The sequence below is a fragment of the Notamacropus eugenii genome, chromosome 3, assembly GCF_028372415.1.
Source record: "Notamacropus eugenii isolate mMacEug1 chromosome 3, mMacEug1.pri_v2, whole genome shotgun sequence".
Classification (NCBI taxonomy): Eukaryota; Metazoa; Chordata; class Mammalia; order Diprotodontia; family Macropodidae; genus Notamacropus; species Notamacropus eugenii.
The window spans coordinates 204,351,185-204,368,986 of record NC_092874.1 but is presented as its reverse complement, the minus strand read 5'-3'; the positions used below and the strand labels follow the sequence as shown (position 1 = coordinate 204,368,986).

The 17,802-nt window shown below is 35.6% G+C and overlaps 1 protein-coding gene and 1 long non-coding RNA gene across 17 annotated transcripts in view; one reads left to right on the top strand and one right to left on the bottom strand.

The window, feature by feature from the left end:
* The window catches only part of WNK1 (WNK lysine deficient protein kinase 1), a 174,287-nt gene that overhangs the window by 143,518 nt on the left and 12,967 nt on the right, over positions 1 to 17,802 (bottom strand). The gene's annotated exons all lie outside the window — the stretch shown is intronic.
* On the top strand, positions 9,679 to 16,066 carry LOC140533826 (uncharacterized). The gene is made up of 2 exons (XR_011977071.1): positions 9,679 to 9,756; positions 15,883 to 16,066. It is a non-coding gene; the product is annotated as an uncharacterized lncRNA (long non-coding RNA).

Genomic DNA, 17,802 nt, shown 5'->3' with positions numbered 1-17,802 from the left:
AAACTAATGCCTCTATACACGTCTCTTTTCCTTCTGTCCCAGGTAAGTAAGCCCCATGTATAAGACATATATTTGACATTCTGCTCCCTGCCTTTTCTCAAGATCTCTTACCTGCTTGGAATGTCCTTCTCTGCTTCCTTGCCAAATCCTACCTATTTTTCAAGACATAACAAGTCCCACACCTCAATTCATTAACAATTATGACAACTTCAGCCTAAAAAGTCAGTCAGACTGTAAACATTTATTAAATGCCTATGTGCCAGGTACTGTGCTAAGAGCTGGGTACACCAAGACAGGCAAAAGTCCCTGTGTTCAAGGAGCTCACAGTCTAATGGGGGAGATAACATGCACACAACTATGTACAAATAAGGATAGGTAGTAAATTAACATACATTTATTAAACGCCTACTATGTGCTGGGCATTGTGCTGAGAACTAAAGGGAGAGCACTAGCATTAAATGGATATGGAAAAGCCTTCTTAGAGAAGGTGGGATTTTAGCTGGGATTTGAGAGAAGCTAGACTGGAAGAGATGAGGGAAAGAATTTAAGGTATAGGGATAGAAAATGCATGTAGTAAGGAAATGGAAGCTTGTGTATAGAATATCAAGGAGAATAGTGTCAGTTTATTAAAAAGTATGCACTAAGTAAGCTGCTGGAAGACTGGAAAGGTAGGACAGAGTACCATGGACCTATTGTGCTGAAACCTTGAGATCAAAATAAATTTTTTTTTTCTGTTTGGGGATTTGGGACTGAGACCAGTAGGCAGTAAAGAGCCTATCAAATGACATCTATTAAGCAAAGGGCTATAGTTATGGAAACAGCCTAGAAGCCCTTCATCATCCTGGTCACTTTGGCTCTGAATATTCTCCAAGTTTACCAATGTCTATACTAAAACATGATAGTCAAAATTGAATGAAGCACTGTAGATGCAGATAACCAAAATAGATTAGGCTATTTCTATCCTTTCTATCTAATACAGAATACTACTTCTCTCTTGATTCAGCTGAAGACCGAATTTTTTTTATTGCTGACTCATATTGTGCCTGCAGTCCACTAAAACCTTTATAGCAAGCTAGCTAGCTAGGTAGCACACTAGACAAGAGCATTACACTTGAAGTCTGGAAGACCTGAGTTCTAATCAAGTCTGATATTTAATAACCTGTTAATCATTAACCTGTTAATCTGATTCAGTTTCCTCATTTGTCAAATCTTCCTTCCAAAATTGTTGTGAGGCTCACATCAGTTAATATATATGTAAAGTGCTTTGTAACCCTTAATGCACTATACAAATACTAGCTGTACCTAGACAAGGAGTCAGCTAGGTGGCTTAGTGTGTAGAGCACTGGGCCTGGAGTCAGGAAGACCTGAGTTCAAATCAGGACTCAAAACATTTACTAGCTGTACAACCCTGGGCAAGTCACTTAAACCTCTATTTGTCTTAATGCACTGGAGAAGAAAATGGCAAACCACTCAAATATCTTTGCCAAAAAAACACCAAAAAACCAAAACCCATACACAGGATGGTACACAGGGTTCACAGAGTCAAATACAACTCAACAACACAAAAACAAATAATTAAGATAAAATGGATCTGGAATGTCCTTTCTCACATTAGCAATCCCTGTTACCTTTCTGTTGTTTGCAGATCTGGTATGATTTTTCTCTAAGTCACTGGAAAAAAAAAAGTTAAATAGTCGTACATCAAGCATGGATCCTTACAGGTGTTCTACTAGAGACTAGAGACTCCTTCAAAGTTGAAAGTAAAAAACTGACAGTTATTCTTTAGATCCAAACATTCAGTCACTTTTTAACTCCCCTCCCCTCCCTTCCTCTCCTTTCCCAAAACCTTAAAACTACTGCACTCTGAAGCTGGGAAGCCAATGGGCCCTGCCTAAGACCTCATCTGGGCCCTCCTAGCTTTAGAGTCATTATCAATAGTAACTGTTGCTGTTTCCCTCCCAGCCTGATGTCTTTCTTTTCTTGGCCTCATCAAAGGACCATGTCCTGGCTACCTCTTAAACAGCCCTATTCAATGAATGGGCATCGCCTAAAAGGCCAAGGTCGCCCAGTGCATCCTGGGTCATCTCCAGTCATCCTGATGAATATCTGGCCACTGGATTCAGATGCTCTGGAGAAGTGAGGCTGGTCACCGTGCATAGCCCTCCCTCACTCAAAACAAAGTCAAGTGCAAGTCACGTCATCATTTCTCTGATGTCATGGTCTTCTTCAGCAACGAAGGATGAACACAAACACATTTAATTGTACTGTCTAGCTCACAACTTTCCACCTATTCAATAAGATTCCTGAGACATTTTTGTCAAATGTTTTGCTACTTTTTGGGATCATTCCTTTCTCCAATTCAGTTTAACAAATATTTGTTCAACTGTTACTTAGGTTTAAGGCATTTTGCTAAGAACTAGGGATACTATGGGAACGTTCCCTCAAAGGACTTTCACTTCTACACAAAGGATACAAATAAATTATTAAGACAAAAATTATCTAGAAAAATATAATAAGGAAAAAAATAACGTTCAGGACCTGGCAATTAATATGAAGATGAAGGAAAGAAAAAAGGTAAAAAGACTAATGCTTTATGCCTAGGTGACAAGAATGATAATTATGTCATTTAAAGAATGATGGTTATGTCATCAACATTTAAGGGTAGGGTCCCATTGATTATTCTGCATCACTTACAAGTAATTACCTTTGTTATACAAGAACACTTCTTGAGTGAACCAATCAATCAGAGCTGAGAGTGGACTGGGGTGTGTAGTTTCTTTGAATCAATAAAAGCAATTGCCAGAGAAACCTGGTTAGCTACCTCAGAACCCGAAAAGATTTTTTTGGTGTCTTGGGTCACCCCTTTGGCACTATGATGAAGGCTATGGATCCATTCTCAGAATAATGTTTTTAAATGCATAAAATAAAGTATATAGGATTACAAAGAAAACCATTTATATTAAAATGTAATCAAAACACTAAAAAAAAAGTTTACAGACCCCAAGGTAAGAACCACTATAATAGAGAGTCTAAGAATATGGAAGCAAAGAAGAAGGAATGAAGTCACATGGAGTTGAATCAAAAGAAAGAAATGGATTGAGATGTGAAAGAAAAGAAATATCAATAAAGGCCAATGGTCTTATAGGCATCTCAAAAAAGAAGACTAAGGCTGATACAACCAATAGTACTCTACTACTCAAACTTAAAGACTAAGGGATGTTCCAAGAAAAAAGTCTGCTCTTTCCCAACTTCGCCTGGTTCCTCTCTATTACACAGATACTCTAATATAATTTTTTGCTTCATCAATCGTAATTAATGCTAATTAGTAATTATTAGCTACCTAGAGGCAGCTAGATGGTAGAATAAGTAACAATGCTGAGTCTGGAATCAGGCAGACCCGAGTTCAAGTCTGTCTCCAAGACACTAGTTGTGCGACCCTGGGAAAGTCACTTCACCTCTGTCTGCCTCAGTTTCCTCAACTGGAAAATGAGAATCATAATAGCACCTACAGGGTTGCTGTTAAAGATCAAATGATAAAATATTTGTAAAGTACTTTGCACAGTGTCTGGCATATCCTACTTTCTATATAAATGCTTATTATTCGCTTTTCCCTCCTATCCCATTACCCAAAACTTTCCAACAACTTGATTTTAACACTCCTATTCTTAAGATGAGCTACTTATTCTGACAGAGTGTTACAAACAGAATTATGGCAACTAGAAAGGGCAGAGGGAGAGATTAAGAGTTCAGTTTTGGAACCACAGAACACAAATGGAAGGAGATACTTTTCCCTACTAAGGATAGGAGATTCAAGTTTTTAAACAAGGGACAGAGGGATATAACAGGAGATAAAAATGAACAATTTTGATTATGTAAAGTTGTAAAATATTTTGTACACAAAATGAATGCAGCTAAATTATAAAAGCAATCAACAAGTACTGATTAAGTGCTACCCTGTGTTAGTCATTGTGCCCAGAACTACGGATATAAGTAAAAGAAAGAAAAATACTTAGGGAAATGTTAAGTTGGTAAAATAATCTCTGTAGCACATTTCTCTAATAAACGTTTGATATCCAAGACCCAAATATTATAATTCTACACAAAACCAGATCAGTAGAATCAGAAGAACAAACATGGGAAGTAAATAGGCAAAAAAAAAAATTCAATAATTTTAAAAGTATGAATTTTGGAAGTTTTCTAGTATTTGCAAGAGCAAACAGCAAAAACTTTTTTTCCTGTTTCTATGTATGGTAATCTTGGTAGTGGGGAAGGATTCCTACTATCTGATCAAGACAAAATAAACAGTTCAAAAATGAGGTTTCATTTTTTGAGATCCATTCCATGTTTGGCTCACCAGTTTATTGCTATTGTTGTAAATTTGTTTTTACTAGAACTTCATTTCCCACTATATACCATCCCCCATCCCCTCAAGGGGTCTTACAATAAAAAAAATAAGTTCAGGAAAAATAAGCAACATATCCAAAAAGCAGCAGAGTCTCTCATTCCAGCAAAGAAACAAGGAATGAAGAGGGGGAGAGAGGAGGAGGTCTTCTAATAATTCTTCCTTAACCCAAACTTGGTCATTATAATTTCAAAGCATTTAATTTTGATTGTTCTGTTGTTATTTTTTCCATTTACATCATTTTCCTGGTTTTACTTACTTCTATCAATTTGCTTCAGGTTACCTAAGTCTTTTTATGCTTCTCTGTATTCATCATACTCACCACACAGTAACATCCATTACATCATGTATCACAATTTGTTTAGCCATTTCCAGTCAATGGGTGTGTACTTTGGTTTCAGTTTTTTGCTACCATAGAAAGTTCTAATATGAAAATTCTGATATACATGAAAAACCTATGTTTCAACCCTTTGGGGGCAAATGCCAAGCAATGGAATCTCTGTGTCAAATTGTATGGACATTTTAATTATCTGGTTTGCATAATTCTAAATTGTTTTCCAGAATGTTTGGACCAAATCACCAGTACTACACCAAGCAATCCATTAGTATACTCATTTTCCCATAACCACTCCAACACTATTCCCATCTTTTGTCATCTTTACTAATTTGCTAAGTGGAAAGTGAAACCTCAAGGTTGTTTATTTCTCTTATTATTAAAGATCCATAGCAGTCTTTTCCATCATTATTAATAGTTTGCCACTCCTGTTAGATGATTTCTCCATGTCATCTGACTGCTTATTTTGGAAGGAATAATTCTGGGTCTTCCATTGTCTATTATCAGAGATACTTGATGAAAAGTTTTTTTCCCAAGTTGGCTATTTCCCATCTTAACCTAGTTGCAATAATTTTGTTCATGAAAAAACTTTTTAATTTCATTTAATTAAAATCATTCATTTTAACTTTTCTTATCTTTCTATGGTTAAAAATTCACATCTTTCAGTCATTGTTGCAAACTATAAAAATCTGTTGCTCTTCTAATTTTTTTTTTTTATAGTACTCAGTTCATATATCCATTTTGAATTTATTGCAGTATGTCGTGTAAGTTGTTGGTCTAAATCTAATTTCCAGTTTTCTCAGAAATTCTTGTCAAATAGTTAGTTTTCAGGTTTGTTGAACTATGATTTAACTTCAATTATTTCTGATTCTTCCTCATCAAGTCTATTCTACTAGTCTACTTTTCAATTTTTTTAAATAGTACACCAAATGCTGCTGACAATAACTGCTTTGTTATATAGTTGGAGCTCTAGAAATGCTATTCCCCCCATATTCCTGCCTTTTAAAATTATTTCCCTGGATATTCTAGATTTTTTTTTGTCCTTCAAAAAGAGTTATTTTTTTCCACCTCTATAAAGTATCTCTTTGAAGTTTGGTATTAAACACTCAATCTGTAAATTAACTTTGATAGTATTGTAATTTTGATTATATTGTCACAAACCACGGTCATAAGTACTGAATATTCTTCCAACTATGTCAATGCTGCATTTAAGTCTTAGTCTAATCAATTGTTTACAAGAAAGTAATAATTGCCTGCTTTCAAAATTTTGAAACACTTATAAATTATACAATATCCATTCCTATTAAAAACACTAGAAAGCATAGGAATGAATGGACTTTCTTAAGAAGGAAAAAATAGTATCTCTAAAACCATTAGCAAGTATTATCTGTAATGGGAAGAAACTAGAAATCTTCCCAGTTAAGATTAGGGATGACCCAGGGATGTGCATTATCCACCACTATTGTTCAATATAGTACTAGAAATGTTAGCTGTAGCAGAAAGAGAAAAAAAATTGAGGGAATGAAAATAGATAATGAGAAAACACAACTATTGTTCTTTGTGGATGATATGTGTACTTAAGAGAATCCAAGAGAATCACTAAAAAAAATTAGCTGACACAATTAACAACTTTAGCAAAGCTGTAGCATATAAAACAAACTCACATAGACCATTAGCATTTCTATAAGCTACCAACAAAATCCAGAAGGAATAAATAGGAAGAGAAATTCCATTTAAAATAACTGCAGATAATATAAAATACTTTTCTACCTGCCATAACAAACCGAGAGACTATATGAACACAATTATAAAACACTTTTTACACAAATAAAGGCAGATCTAAACAGATGGAAAAATATTATTCATGGGTAGACTGAGCCAATAAAATACTGAGCTATCTCCACAGCCAGAGAAAGAACTTGATGGAGTCTGAATGCAGATCAAAGCATACTATTTTCACTTTTCTTTGTTTTTTTAGAGGTTTTCCCTTTTGTGCTAAGTCTTCTCTTATATGACAATGTGGAACTATATTTAACATGATTGTACATGTATAATCTATATCAGATTGCTTACTGTCTTAGGGAAGGGGAGAGGGAGAAAAATTTGGAACTAAAAGATTAATGTTGAAAATTACACATGTAATTGGAAAAAATAAAATACTATTTACATAAAAATAAAACAAAATACAAAAAAGATATTAGTGGCATTAGCAAGAATTTGCACTTTATTCACTTTTATATGGAATATTTGATGAGACACTTATATAATTACCAAACTATGTAATCTATTAATTAACTATCATAGTAACGATAAGCTAACAGGTATGTAGTTTGTGGTGTCAAGTGTTCTTATCAGAAGAAAACAGTAGTATGTTATGGAAAAAAGAATGAAAAATACTAAAAATAATAAAGAGCTACTTTAAGGAATCTGACATTTTATCACTAATAAATTATTTAATTTTGAATTTCCTATTTCACTTACCAAAGGGTCAGTGCAGCTTAACGCACATAACCATCTGAACAGGAACTACTCTACCAGATTAATGACCACAGTTGCTCTCCCATTAAAGCCTTTTTCCACTTAGTTACTTGGTACTTAACTTTTTATGGCACTTTTTTTTTCACATTATGCTCAGCAGTGCATGCAACAGTGCATTAGGGAATGCACAGTACACATTCTGATTAGGTTTTTCGTAACTACTAGTCTGGATTTAAATATCTTATTAACTTTAAAAGAATAAATTTTGTTTTCTAGAGTAAAAAAACTGAGTTTAAGTCACAAGATTAATAGTAAGCAACCTGTCAGACAAAAATGGAACTTACTAGGTATGCAAAAATGGCTTAAATATTTGTATTCTAAAAACCAAGAGTAGTAATTGGGGAGAACATTTTCAGAACTTAAGATGAAAATTAAGATAAAAAAAAAAATCTTGTCTTCTAAAAAGGTCCTGATTTAATAATCATTGTTCAGGAGTTATTCTAATATAACTTGTTAAGAATTCAACTATAACTTTCTTCAAATCATCTTCTAGAAAACATGGTGATTATTTACATTAAAATGATGCTGTTAATATTTGGAAACAAAAAGTGTTGAGAAAAGTAAAATCACAGGTATAGCCACCACTTGTGACCCTTCAGTTCAGATTAGTAAATAAAATGTCACTTCCAGAAAAAACCCAAAGGAGAAGAAAAGGACCCTGCCAGACAGTAGATTATCCTCTATAATTATATAAAGGAAGGAAAATTTCTCTCAGCTACTTTTTGCTTACAAATGATAATAAATACTAATATTTCTGCTCAGTTGTCAGCTTTGATTTTCCTTCTTTCTAGGAAATTCAGTGAGAGAATTTATGGGAAAAAATATTCACAACTAAATCAATTATATTACAGGCAGACTGACTTAATTACCCTATTTCCAGGTATCTGAAATGCTCCAATAACAAGGTAAACTAAAAATTCTTTCTCCTCTAGCTGCCACCCAAGTTCCCCCTTGATTCCACACACCAAGTCACAGTTTCTGCTTTTACCCCAATACCATTATAGGATGGGGGTCTAAAGCATTACTGTCAAACTCAAGGAGAACCTGGGGCCACTGAACCATACTATATATAAGGATTCTTGTGGTCACATAGTGACTTAGAAAACTACATATTAATATCATTTGTCTTACTGTTTTTTATTTATTTTGTTAAACATATCCCAATTACATTTTAATCTAGTTTGGGTCACATTCAAGAGTGGAGAACTGTGTATTTAACATCTCTGGTCTACAGTTTCAGAATAAAACATACCAAGGAAGAAAGGAAAGAATAGGTTCTAAGGTGTCTCTTCTTTTTCCCAACTACTGGCACTCCCTCACCTAGTCTCAAGTCTCTTTAATCTCCCTTTTCCCACTACAGAAATCTATCCAGCTCCAAAGAGGAACTGTTAGGAAGTCCAAAGAATTTATATTAGCCTCTAAAATGAAAACAAATCTTATTTCAGGCTTTCTAATATGTAAAATACCTATTATCACTTACTTGTGAGCTTCTGCTTCCTTCTAAGGTCTAAATGAAAAAAAGGGTAACATTTTCATCTCATGTACCCAAGACTATGAATTTTAAAAATTCTTAGGTGGCACAAAGGATTATTATCCTTGTTTCAGAAACAGGAGGAAAAGAACAATAAATCTGGTCAGTCAACAAGCATTTATTAATTGCCATACATTGTGCTAACTGCTTCAGATACAGAGAAAGGCCAATTAAAATAAAACAACAAAAAATAGTTCTTGCCCTCAAGAAGATAACTTTCCCAAAGTGGACATTTACTTGCTTGGTCAGTTGTTTCAGTCCTGTCCAACGCTTTATGACCCCATTCTGGATTTTGTTAGCAAAGATACTAGAGTGGTTTGCCATTTCCTTCTCCAGTTCATTTTACAGATAAGAAACTGAGGCAAACAAGGTTAAGTGACTTGCCCAGGGTCACACAATTAGTAAGTGTCTGAGGCCAGATCTGAACTCAAAATGATTAATCTTCCTGACTCTAGGCTCTGTGCCATCTAATGCCCACGTCTACAATTGGTAAATAAATAAGTAGGTACATAAAGAAGTTATAGAGAGCAGATGGAAGACAATATTAGAGTGCAAACCACTAGCAGCTGACAGTGAATGACCAAGAAATGCCACCTGCAGAAGCTGAGATTTGAGTTAGGTCTTGAAGGAAGTCAGGGAATCTAAGAGATAGGGAGGGATGAGGGAAGATTCCAGGTATGGGCAGAGTCACTGCAAGGGCAGAGTCACTGGAGATAAGAATGTTGTGGGTGACCAATAGCAACCACTCCAATGCAGTTGCATCACAGACACCATGGAGAGGAGTAAATTTGTAACACTGGAAAGGAAAACGCCAGGTTATGAAGACTTTTAAATGCCAAATAGAGGAGTTTATGTTTGATCTTGGATATAACAAAGAGATATTGGAACTTACTGAGTGGAAAGATGGTGACAAGGTCATACCTGCACTTAAAAAAAAATCACTTTTGGGAGGTGAGTGGAAGATTGATTGGAATGGAGAAAGATTTCAGGCAGGAAGATCAATAGTCTAGGTGAGAGGTAATGAAGACCTGTATTAGGATGGTGGCTACATGAGTAGAGAGGAGATATATACAACAAATGCTTAGGACGAAAGGATTTGTCAATTGGATTGGATATGTGGGGTACGGGTGAGGGGTTAAGGATGACACAGGTTGTGAGTAGGAGGATAGCAGGACCTTCAACAGTATAGGAAAGTTGAAAAGAAGGGTGAATTTTGGGGTAAAGACAATGAGTTTTGCTTTAGGCACTTTGAGTTTAAGATGCCTATGAGACATTCAGTTCATAATATCCAAAAGATAGTCTGGATGCACAGTACTTGGGTCCTAACCCCAGTTCTGTCACTTATTGATAAACAGCACTCTGGTCCTAACTGCTGCTCTGCCACTTACTACCTGCACAAACCAAAACAAATCATTTGGCTTCTTTAGGCTTTAGTTTCCTTGTGTGTAAAACAAAAGAGCTGAACTAGATGCCTTCCATGGTCTCTTCTAGTTCTGAGGCTATGGATCTAATGTCAATAGGAAAAAAATTATGAGATTACATACAATTTATTTTCCAGTTGACCAAGGAAGGAGAGATACTCTGGTCAAAGCACATCTGGTAGTAGCTGATAAGCAAGCAGGCAACTGAACCCTTCCACTCTACCTATCCAAGCCTTCAAAGGACAGTTCAAAGCCTTTCTTACGTTTGAAAATATCTGATTCCTACATGTACTTTCCCTCATCTACCTTAGAAGGCTGTTGGGAGGATTAAATAAGATATTTTTCAAGCAAATAGTGTCTGGCATATAGTAGACACTTGTTCTCTAGTTGTTTCGTGTGTAAAAGTCTTCATCTCCCACAAAGGCTATATTTACATATCATCCAGAGCAACTGGAACAATTTTAACTTATGTATTCCATTCTCAAACTCTGAAAATTCATTGATATTACTTTCACGTACTTTGTATCTAACTCTTCTTAAGCAAATGTCAACATATAACTGTTACACACACACACACACACACTGTGCCACCACTTGACGAGAGTCTTCCAATTTTAACCGTTAGCACGACCACCTAGCGATTAGAAATTAAAAAGCCCTCTGTAAAACAGCTATCATAAAGCTTATATGTACTCTAGATAAAGTTGGACTCATCCTTAAGAAAAGTATCTCATTTTTATCCAGAGGACAATCCCTTATGACCCAGACAACTGTGTCTAAGAAGTTAGGCAGCAGATTAGCTATATTACAATCAAAGTATTTAAAAAGTGACATCTGATAGCAAGAGGGAAGAGACCAATGATCTACTGGAAAGAGAAAATAATTAGAAATTCTGAGGTTACTCTTAGAAAAACAAAGGAGAGGATACAAAATAATAATTCTTCCTAATCAAAGTTGCCTGTACCCCAATCCTTCTTTTACTCTCCAGGCAGAATGCAGACTATGCCCCAAGACCCTGAGGTCTGATAAGTGAGCTTTCAGCTAGTATTCCCAGAATCAGGCTACCATTCCCCTTCAAGGCCACTTCCAAATCACAATTTGCAATCTCCCCTCCACCTGTTTTACAACTATCTCTCCTTTATGTGTTGTCTTCTTCTCTTAGAATGCAAGCTACCTGAAGGCAGGGACTATCTTGCTTGCTTTTACCTGTATCCTAAGTACTTAGCACCATGCTTGGAACATAGCAAATGCTTAATAATTTTTGTTGTTCATTCACTCAAAATAGCCACAGTTCTTTCATAACCAAATTTTGTTTTTGGGGTGTGTGTGATATGAGGACATCTGCTAAAAGAGGGTAAGAGCAGAGACAAAAGTTTTAAGATTTCAAATAGGTGCTTGGGAGATGGCAGGGTGGGGAAGAGGATGAAAAATGCAGCAGACAGTATCAATTTTTCATGTCTGTTGTAGAGATTGTAGCATGAATTTAGTCGGAAACCTATAGATTTGTCTATTAGTCCATCAGAATATATAGCTAGGCGAGACAATAAATGATCAACAAACTGGACCCCAAGTTAACATGGATGTGAGCAGGCTTGACTGCCATTAGGAAATTGCAAAGCTTCTTTAATGACCCCAAGTTTCCCATGAAAAGAAAGGTCCATCTTTTTAATATCATTCTATAAGTTTTCTATATGACAGTGATGCATGAAATGCAAGTCTCCAACAATGAGAATCCCTGAACAAGAACTAGAATAAAAATGCCATCCAGAAAATGTATAGTAAGATAGGCTGGTCCATGGTGAGAGATGTCAGATGGACAGTTAAGAGTTTTCTACTAATACACTCAAAATCTCAGAAGTAATTGAGGAAAACCCCTGGCAAGTTAGGAAGACTCTTGTGACAACTTTATGGAAGGACATGGACAAAAACCAGATGAGTAGGCAATGATGGGTTGCAATCTTCACAGATAGAAGGAATTCTCAAATTGATGAAATCACAGATCCATGACTATTTTTGTACTGACAACTCCATTTTTTCTTATGTTCTCAAATACATCATAACATGATTTCTATCTCTGGTAAAAAAAAAAAATACGAAAATAAATTCAATTTGACAGATTTCTTTCAAGAGTTTTATTGTAACAGTTTATACAACAATGACTGTGAGATCTGAAAAGGTTAAAATTAATTCTCTGCTTAAGGGGGGAAGAAAATACTAAATTTTAGAAAGATTCTTATCAAAAACTTTTTTAAAAAACTGGCACTTTGTATATTTCCAAGAAAAAAGTTTGTTACTAGAATTGGAAATTTACTACAGTTCATAAAGATTTTTTAGATCCAACTATTACTGAGAATGACAATTACCTTTAAGATCAACTATTCTCTAAGGCATAAGTCTGATGTCTAAACAGAAGCTCTATTTTCTCTTGGATGAGGTTGGCATGTCTCCACTAAAGTGTACCCTACACAGAAACCTTTCAATATTTTAAAGTGAGTTTCTTTTAATCCTAAGAAAGTTTCTCTTAGGAACCTAGCCAAAAATAAATGAGGTTCAACAATTTACTTTTAGTGCTTGATTCTTCATCAACATTTCTAAAACTGAATTCATTATCTTCTCAAAACCAATACGTTTTAAAACTTCACTGTTTCTCTTAAGGAGCACCACTATCAATCAGTCAGGTTGGCAACATCAATTTTATTCTTGACTTCGTATTCTCTTTTACCTCACATATCGAATCAGATGTCAAATCTTACAGCTTCTACGTTCATAGTGATTCCTGAATCTATTGCTTTCTACTTACATAGCCATTACCCTGTTAATTATCTTACCACTTCTCATAGGGACTGGGGCAGCTAGGTGGTACAGTGGATAGAGCACCAGGGCAGGAGTCAGGGGGACCTGAGTTCAAATCTCACCTCAGACACTTGACACTCAATAGCTGTATGACCTTGGCCAAGTCACTAAACCCCAACTGCCTCATCCTAGGTCGTCTCCAGTCATCCTGATGAATATCTGGTCACTGGATTCAGATGGCTCTGGAGGAGAAGTAAGGCTGGTGACCTGCACAGCCCTCCCTCCCTCACTGAAAACAAAGTCAAGTGCAAGTCATGTCAGAACACACACACACTCTCTCTCTCTCTCTCTCTCTCTCATAGGGACCACAATAGCCTAATTCATCCCAGTCTTAAATCTTTCTGTATTCCATCCTCCACATAGCTGCACAGATTTTCCTAAAATGCAGGTCTGACCATACTACTAACCCTTTACTTATTATTAAACTCCAAGGGCTCACTCTGTTGCCTCTGGGATCAAATGTAAGTTCCTCTGCTCAGCCTTTTGAAGCCTTTTACAACCTAGCCCCAAACTACCCTTTCAACATTATTCATTATTTCCCTTCTTGCCTTCACTGCATTCCCACCTTATCTCAACTCTGCTCAAGCAATACCTTTTACATGAAGACATTCCTAATCTACTCAGCTGCTAGCTAGTGCTATTCCAATTTACCCCTACTGATTTTGTATATATTGCATATCGTACACGTCACTTCTCCTAATAAAATATAAGCTCTTTGAGGGCAGATAATTCTCCCTCTTGGCTTTATCTCTCTAGCGCCTAGCTCATGATAGGCATTTAATCAATGCTTGTTTATTAATTTAAGTATTTAAAATGTAGTCTTTAGATTTTATTTCTGTATTCTATTTCCTGGATGTTTCAAGAGAAGAGCTCCTTCCAAAATACAATAAAAGAGTTTAAACAAGTTTTTGCTAAATTTTAGATGAACTTATCCCCAAATAACAAGCATTCCAAGGCAAGGAATAACTTAGAATTCTTTCTCATAAAAAATGATCTGTAAAAGTAAAGCAAGTAGAGTCAAGTGAAACAAAGAAAGCAAACTATACTTCTGAAATCATTAAAAACAAAAGAAACAAGAGATCAAAGTAGAGTCAAGTGAAACAAAGAAAGCAAACTATATTTCTGAAATCATTAAAAACAAAAGAAACAAGAGATCAAAATGCCAGGAAAATCAGAAATCATCTGACGAACTTAGATGAGACACTGAAAAAGAAGAGGTGTAGCTTCAGTTTTCTTCAAGTAACTGCTGTAAATAAAATAAGCACAAAGATCAATCAATGACAGATTATTTCAGTGGTTCACGAAGAGCCAGTTAATAAACGCCACTCTGAGACATAGAGTCAGCAGTGCAATTTTGCAACATTAAAACAGAGAAAAAAGTAGCTGACAACTGCCAAATGTTGGAAACCATATGTTCTAATTAAGATTCTCTGAGCCTACAGCACATTGAATTTGGCATTTTGTACAAGTATCCAGGTTAAATACACTCACTACTTTAAAAAGGTAAACCTATCAGGATATCTTTACTACTATATATCTTCATTGAGCATCCATGTGTACAGTATTTTTGTAATAGAAAGGCATTTTTTTTTTTTGCCAGTTCTCATCTTTTAGTATTTCAATGGATCTGTGATCTCAACAGTGAGGGCACTCAGTTCTCAATACATTGAGAAATTACATAGTTCAATGACAGTTCTATAACTCATGCACAGCTATATTTCAGTTGATGTCATACACAACTCAAGGTAATATAAGTATCTAACACTGTGCACATTTTTCTCCTGATCAAAATTTAAAATCCATATTGAAAAGCACAGTTGTGATCTGTACATGTAACAGAATAATAGTACTGTTTATAGTACTATAAAAAACCTTCAGTTCTCTGCCTTCAAGTAGGCTAAGACAAAATTCTAGTCTACAACTTTTATGATATTATCTGAAAGTAACTGATTTCTCTCCTCTCCTTCCCTCCCCACCACTTGTACATCTCATCTCTTTCAATCTTCCTTCTTCCCCACCTCCTTCTCCCTAGAAAACATCGCATCTTTCAGGAAGAAAACTTTATAGTCCCACATGAAATGACAAGTGGGAAAGCAATATGTAAACATCTATTTCCTTCAAAGCCTGGAATCTGATACGACTTGATAAAAAATTAAATGAAGTTGAAAAACCACTTGTAGTTTGATCAACATTTTTATCTAGCACTCAGAATAGTCCCTGGCACATAGTAAGCAATTAATAAACGCATGCTTCATCAACTTGGTTAAGAGGAACACTGGGCATAGTAGACAGAAAGCTGGCTTCAGTCTCAGAGGAAGTAATACTTGGATTCAAGTTTTGGCCTAGCCTTTTAGACATTCTAGTTATCACATAATGTCTCAGAACCCCAGTGACCCTGTAAGACAGGGGTTCTTAACCACTTTTGTGTCAAGGGTCCCTTTTGGCAATCTGATGAAGTTTATGGACATCTCTCAGAACAATGTTTATAAATGCATAAAATAAAATACATGAGTTTACAAAGGAAACAAATTTTATTGAAATAGTTATTAAAATATTAAGTTCATAGGGTTTAGGTTAAGAACCCCTGTTCTAAGACTAAGTTGCAAAATAACTGCCTATTTGCATTAATTGAGGGAGCTCTCAAACAACAAAAAACAGAACAAAAAAAATTTAGCTTAGTGTGAGTAAAAGTAAAAACCAATGATTAAAACAGAGGAACTTCTGAGTTGAATATGTACTAAAAGTTTTCTTAAAAAAAAAAAAAGAATAAGCATATTAAGAAATGACCTAATTATTTTTTCAGCAAACCATGTCCTTTGATGTTTTGAGTGATCTGCTGCTATATCACATCACGTTTTTGAAAAATGCTTGTCCTACGCACTTAAAAAAAAAAAAGGAACCTGTATCAACTGATGTAAAATCATCTTGGGGCCTACCAAATAGGAAAAGTTTAATTTTACATTTAATAAAGCATTCAACAGTGAAAACTTTGTTCTAAATGTAATTATATTTTTATTGTTTTTTAAATATTCTAGATTTGCCTAAAAACTGTAATTACTATATTTTTGGATGAGTAGAAGTCTTTGAAAAAGTATCCTTCCCCTCCCCAAAAGCTCTAGCTTCGTCACAGTATTAAGCCCCTTCTACCTGTCCAGGTGGATACCTTCTCTGCAAGTCTTACAGTTCCTAAGATCCCTGAGAGGTGACGTGACTTGCCCAGGGTCATTCAATATGTGTCAGAGGCAGGACTTGAATCTAGGATGGCTATCCACTTTGGCATACTGGCTGTCAGATCAAATAAACTAACCTTTATTGGTAACCAACTAATAGGATCATGAAATTGAGTTACACATCAGGGGCAATCCAGTCTAACTTGGTCCTAATATCACCAAGCGCGACATCCAGCATCTATTTTTAAAAACCTCCTGTGGTGCAGCTAGGTGTCACGATGGCTAGAGCACCAGTGCTGTAGTCAAGAGGACCTGAGTTCAAACTTGGCCTCAGATACTTGCTAGCTGTGTCAATCTGGGCAAATCACTTAACCCTGATTGCCTCAAAAAAATTTTTAAAAAAATTAAAAACTTCTTGTGAGAAGGTACTCACCACATGCCAGGGAAGCCTATTCCACTTTAGAACAGTTATTAAGTATTAAAAACTGTTTTCTTTCCTCCTTCACATCAAGTAGATATACCTTTCTGAAATTTTTATTTTGCCTTCTGGGGTTAAACTGAATTAAGTCTAAGATAATGCCTCTTCAGATAATGGTCTTTTCCCACCCTCCAAGTACACAGTTCCTCTCTGGGCTAAACATACTAACTTCCTTCAAATGATCCTCTCACCATGCTTCTTCATCTTCCTCTGAATATCTACTGGCACATGCTGCTTTTTAACTCCTCAGTCATGAGACCATGAATTTGATAAGAAGTGCCAAACCATCTCTATGACAGTCAAAAAGCACATGCTTATTCAATCACTTATGTGATTATTATGTGCTTAATATGTACCAAGCCTTTTGATTCAGTGACGTTATACTAAGGAAAGTACAATACACAAACACAATTTTTGCCCTTAGTAGATTATGGTCTAGAATTCCAGGGTACTGAGACATTTCCAAGATCAATCAAAGGGAACAAAGTAAATAAGATTTCCAAGACTAAATCTTCCAGTAGTTTCCACCAAAAAGGGAGCTTGAAACTCCAGACAAAGACCAGACTGGACTTCCTAGGGCTTTTTGGACTAGGTATGACCTATAACCTGACTGAAATCCTAGGCCTGTCCTGGCTCCAGGTTATCATTACCAAGGTCTTAATAAGATTCTACAAGAGGAAAGAAAGATCTGAATATTTTACTTTCTTAAATCTTTCTAAAAACTGGTTCAAGAGGTGAACAGAAGGATATTGTCTTTCAGATTTACTAATCAAAAAGTATTTATTGAGTGCCTTCTATGTGTTCAGCATTTGCTGTGTGGAATAAAAAAAAATAGTACAAACTCAGCTATAAGTTCATCTAATTGAGGCAGAATTTTATGGAATATGCATTAACTAACATACACTGCAGCATTCATTTTTGCATGTGGTGCTCTGCCTATTTTTTGTACATCTCACTCTCCATTGTCAATGTAAACATTTCCTTGTATGAATTAGGTTGAATGCTCCCTACGAGCAGGGCTCTGTTCATATCTCTCTTAATGTCTCCAGTCAAATGTTTACTGTATAGTATATAC